The 5,731-nt window shown below is 41.5% G+C and overlaps 1 pseudogene; it reads right to left on the bottom strand.

The window, feature by feature from the left end:
- Positions 1 to 3,456: 3,456 nt before the first annotated feature.
- Positions 3,457 to 3,875, bottom strand: LOC118593463 (annotated as a pseudogene).
- Between the last annotated feature and the right edge of the window lie 1,856 nt (positions 3,876 to 5,731).

Here is a 5,731-nt window from a genome sequence, read left to right as displayed (position 1 = left end):
AAAAGCCAGGCAAAGTGGCACATGTTGGTAGCCCAAGTCTTGATAGTACAGAAACAGAAAGATCCCAGGGACATGCTGACTAGACAGTCTAGCCAAATCACTGAGCTCCAGGTTCAGTGTGAAACTCTGTCTCAAAAATATAAGACAGAGAGAACTGAGGAAGACATCTGATGGCTACTGGTGTCCCTCCCTCCCCCACACCTCAAATGCTAAAGAAGTGCAAAGAGGTTTATTTATTCCCTACTCTGCTTAGCACAACTAACGCAGTAAACTCCCCATAGCTGACACTGAATGAGGAGCTGCACAGAGGACAGGAGCTGGGGAAGCAGCAAGGACCCGAACTCAGGTAGTGCCAAGAGCAGTGAGAGATGGAAGGGAGGTGGAAGGCTTGTGTTAGGACAATGATAGTTGGGCTGAGAGGGGGTCTTAAGACTAAAACCTGAGAAACTAGGACATTGTAACTTGGCTATAATCACCTACAAAGCACCCATCAGTGTCTAGGCCAGTGGAAAAGAGAGAACCTCCCAATCCTGTCCCAAAAGGCAGGTGGTCCTTTGCACAGGGTAAGGAATGGCCATGTTCTGTTTGCTGCTAGAATAAAACACTCACCATAGTATCTTTTTCTGTCTCTTTAAGTTGGAACTCAGTGGAAGCTGTGTGAACTGTGTGTGTCATAGGCATATCAGAGAGCCCTGACTTCTCTCTGGAGTGGGCTAGCTTAGTAAGTTGTCAAGGTGTGGCCACTGATGGCAATCTCAGTCCTATAGGTGAATGCGCCAGAAATAAAGGTGAATATAGAATTGTGCTAGAAATATAGGTGAATGTTCTAGATTCACAAGCCCACTTCAGGCTTCTTGAATCTGCTGACCTCTGCAGCTAGGCTCAAAGATAGCATGCTTTAACAACAGGCAGCCTCTGACACAAGCTCCAGCTTGAGAACCACCAGACCTCAATGTAGGTAACTAGGCCTGTTTCAGATTCAGCTTCATACAAATCCTTTCATGCATGTGATACTGTGTCTTGAACTATTTGTCAGGATGCTTGTTATGTGTCACCCACTCACCACCATTCATCATCTCTCTCTGGGGTAATGAAAAAAAAGACAGATATCTGCTAATTCATGGTTCCCAGTTAAAATAAAGATGTCAGTGAGACTCAAATCCCAAAGAAGCAATGAAAATAATTTCCAGTACAAATTTGTCCTAAATAGTATTATAAATAATATATCAAATACAAGAATGACCACTGTATTTAAAAACAGAGGTCACTAAAAGGGCAGATTGAGTGCAGATCAGGATCCTATCATGAGTTGGTAGGAAAAAAAAAGAGAGCAAAAGAGTAAGGATGATAAGTAGAAGTACCCATTCTGAATAACTCTTCAGGGAAGTTTTGTTGAGAATATTGAGAATGGTAGACTGATCATTGGGTGAGAATTTATCACAAAGGGAATGTTTAAGGGATGGAAAGTGCTGGGACACATTTTATGTTGATAAAAGAAAGAAGTTTGAAGTGGGAATGTAGTTCAGTTAGTAGAATGCTGTGAAATAATTCTTTTGTATACTGTGAAAATGTGTTGCTCTCATTGTTAATAAAAAGCTGATAGTACAATAGCTAGATAGGATTTGGGGGGCAGAGAGAATGCTGGAAAAGATAGGGTGGAGTCTGGGGAGTCACAAGCAGATGTAGAGGAAACAAGATGAATGTGCCATGTTGAAAGATGGTACTGCCACATAGTATAGAGTAAATAAGAAATAGAGGTTAATTTAAAACGTAAGAGTTAGCTAGTAACAAGCCTGAGCTATTGGCTGATCATTTATAATTAAGTCTCCATGTAGGTTATTTGAAAACTGATGGGCAGAAAGAAAACTCTGCCTATAGTAGAGTGCTTAACTGGTGTGCATGAAGCCCTGGTTTTAATCTCCATTACCATATAAGCCAGGTGTGATAACACACAGGTACTCCAAGAACATGGAAATTCAAGGTGATCCTTGGTTGTATGTTGAGTTCAAGGACAGCCTGCAATGAGACCCAGAGAGGAGGAAAGCAAGGGTGAGAGGAAAGACAGTGAGTGAGAATGAGAGCAAGACAAGAAGAGACATGCAGAAGTGAAGTCCTTGAGAATCAAGATGGGACAACACCAGAGCCTATGGAGGCCCTTTCCTGCACAGAGGATATTTTCTCCTCTGTAGTGAGGAGGAAGACATCGTCTATGGGAACAGCTTAGATGGATCTATGTCAAGGCATGATAAAGAAGTTTCAGGCAAATATACTTCCATCCACTATCAGCTCATCATAGATTTATGTGTGCAAAATACTGCATTTCTGCAGTTTGATCTGTATACACATACACATATTTACAGATTATATCAACTAACATTTCTATTTAAGGACTATTAGCTTGATTGGGTACAAATTATATGTATGCCACTGAACAGACGTGAAGATATTCTACCCCAGTTGACTTATAAAATTCTGGTTAAAAAACTAAACTAACAAGCATTAAAAAAGCAGAGGCAGAAGGATTGTGTGTTAAATGCCAGCCTTGGCTGCACTGTAAGTTCAAGACCACCCTGAGCTACATGACATCCCCACCCCACCCCACCCCAACAACCACATAATGTAAACTAAAGTCTCACAACCAGTTTTAAGTATTGCATTTAGTATTGCTAACTAAACACGTACTATTGTACAGTAAATATCTAACATTTTTGTATTCTGGGACTCTAAACTCTGAGTAGCATTGCCTCATTTTTTACCTTCTCCCAGTCTGAAGTAAATGCCATTTTATCTTCTGAGTCCGACTGACTTAGATATCCCACTTTAATGGAATCATGCAGCCTTTCTGAGTCTGGCTTAGTTCACTCAGCATGTCCTCAAGGCCCGTCCATGTGGGAGTGTATTGCACATGTCTGTTGTCCATTGCTGTCTCCTTTGGAGAAATGTTTATTGGATGGTTTGGTCAAATTTTTACTTGTTGACTTAGTTTCTGGGTTGGGGACCACATGAGTCCCATGGCGCACATGGTGGCAAGAGAACAGTTTTCAGGAGCTCTCCTCAAAATGGAATTTATCACATTTTTTGTAATATGTGTGCATGTTGTATTGTATATTTTGCCCACTGTATAATTCAGTTACTTATTTGATTATTTATTGTATTGAATCATAGGAGTTATTATTTATTTACTGTGTGTATGTGAGAAAGAGACAGACAGACAGACAGACAGAGAGATGGGGGCACATATGTCATGGACTATATGTGGAGGTCAGAGGTCAACTCTGTGGAGGCAGTTCTTCACAGGAGATTCAGGAATCCAGCTCAGCTCATCGGTCTTGTATTGATCAGCATCCAGTGCCTTTACCCACTGAGCCACCTCAGGCCCCATAGACATCTGTACAGACTTTGGACATTTATGGTACTTTAGGCATACATTTTTGTTTTGTTTTGTTTTGTTTTTTAATGACGGGAACAAAAATATACCTAAAAGCGAAGCTTCTGGAAAAACCATTTGTTCTTCCCTGTCTTGTATCGTTCCTCAAACTTGACCTTGGCCTCCCGCCTGGCCTTGCATTTCAGGGCTCAGTCTCTAAAGACATCCTTGTTGACAGCTGTTTTGTCCAAGGGGATGTCCACAGAGAACCTTGTGGGCAGGAGGTGATTGTAGTTATAAACTTTCACAAAGGACTTGATCTTTGACCTCTTGATGATTTTCTTCTTGCCCATGGCAGCTGTCACTTTCCAGGGATAGTGGTCAATTCCAGCCACTAGGGCATGGCTGTAAGGGCGGTCTGAGGTGCCATCATCAATGTTCTTCATGATGACGGTTTTGCGTCTGGAGTAGCATCCACCACTTTCCTGGGTTCCGTGAACTTGCCCATTTATTCCGACAACAAGGAACCGGTACCCAGCAGAAAGGAAAGAATGGCCTTGGGCACACTTTGCAAACATTTTCTTCCACTCTGCTGTGTCTTTTCACTCTAGTTTCTCTTGTGCTTCCACAGCTGCTGTGTCTGACATCTCTCCTGTTGTCTATTTTTACTTTCATTAGCCATGTGGAAATCATCATCAAGACATCCCTGCCAAGACCATTTGGGTTCCGAACAGTATTAAGAGTGTGTGATTTCTCCCACAGTTTAACATTCCTCCAAAAATCATATTTAAATTACTTCTGTGAAATGCTTTATTTTTAACAGTATGTGGAAACTGAATCAACAACAGAGCTAGCAATAATGTCAGATATTTCATCCTTGACAGAATGCACTTGTTTATACTGATTCCATAGATTGTGTGAAGACAAAGAGCCATTATTGGGCAGAGTTGTGTTTCTTTCTGAAATATCTGATGACATTATTAACCACCATCATTGAAGGTTTGAAAACATCTGCTGCTCATAGTAGAGCTAACATGGATATTGTATTTTTTCATCTTTGCAAGAAAACTAGAAACAAAAAGGCGAAATTAATTTAGAAATGTTTTTTATGTTTTTTTTTATTTTTGAGATAGGGTTTTATTATACAACCCACACACTGACCTTGAACTCACAATCCTCCTGCTGCAGCCTCCCAAGTGCTGGGTGTAGGGGTGTGTACTACCACTTGTGGCAAGAACAGCCAGAAGAAACAGCCAGACACCCACATTACAGAATGCAATAGGTGTAAATTATCAGCACATGCCAGATTATTGTCTTTGGGAGTAGCCACTTAGAGCATCTTCCTAAGTGAACATTGACAGCACGTTTCATGCACGTGTGTAACACATGTGGTCAGTCATATTTGTGACTCTTTACTGTCTTCTGACACCCCTTTTGCTGTCCATTTCCCCCCCCCTTAAATCAGTTCCTTCTAGTTGCTCTTTTTTTATATATATTTTTTCAGAGACAGTGTCGCCTTACAGAGCCCTGACTGTCCTTGAACTCACGGAGATCCACCTGCCTTTGCCTCCCACGAGCTGGGGTTAGAGGTGTGAGCCACCATGCCTGGCCCCTTCTATTTTCATGTCTTTTTTTTTCAGTCTAGATTCTGCATCTCAGAGAAAACACACAACACATGTCTTTATGAATTAGCTTATTCACTGAATGTGATTTCCAGCTCTGTTTTCCTGAAAATAACATAATTTCGTTTTCTTTAGTGTTGAATAATATTCCATTGTGTGTATGTGTCCTATTAACCGTTCCTTCACTGATGGGCACCTATGCTGGTTTCATGTCTTGGCTGTTGAGAATAGTGGAAAAGTGAGGGTATGTGTGAGAGTTTCTGCTGTATGTTGACTTAGTATCTTCAGGTATATGTCTAAGAATGCTATTAGCAGGTCTATTCATTACTGTTAAGATGATAGGCAGAAGCAGGCAGATCTCTGGTCTACAGAGTGAGTTCCAGGAAAGCCAGAGCTGCTACACAAAGAAACCCTGTCTCAATAACAACAAAACAAACAAAAAAGCTGAGACATTTAGTTTGGTTCACAATTTGAGGGAAAGCCCACCACAGCAGGGAAGTTAGAAGAAGGTACTTCCTCACACTGGTCCTTGGTCAGGAAGCAGAGAGATGAACGCTGGTGCTCAGCCCACTTCTCCTTTTCATCCAGTGTGGGACCCCACCCCATAGATTGATGCTTCCCACCTTTAGAGTGGATCTTCCCAGCACAACTAACCTCATTCAGAAAATCCCTCACAGTAATACCCAGAGGTATGTTTCCATGTAGAGTCTAAATTTAAGCAGGTTGACACTCAGGCTTAAGC

Source organism: Onychomys torridus, chromosome 11, assembly GCF_903995425.1.
Source record: "Onychomys torridus chromosome 11, mOncTor1.1, whole genome shotgun sequence".
NCBI classification, from domain to species: domain Eukaryota; kingdom Metazoa; phylum Chordata; class Mammalia; order Rodentia; family Cricetidae; genus Onychomys; species Onychomys torridus.
Note: the sequence above shows the minus strand (reverse complement) of the source record. Positions and strands in the feature narration are given on the sequence as shown.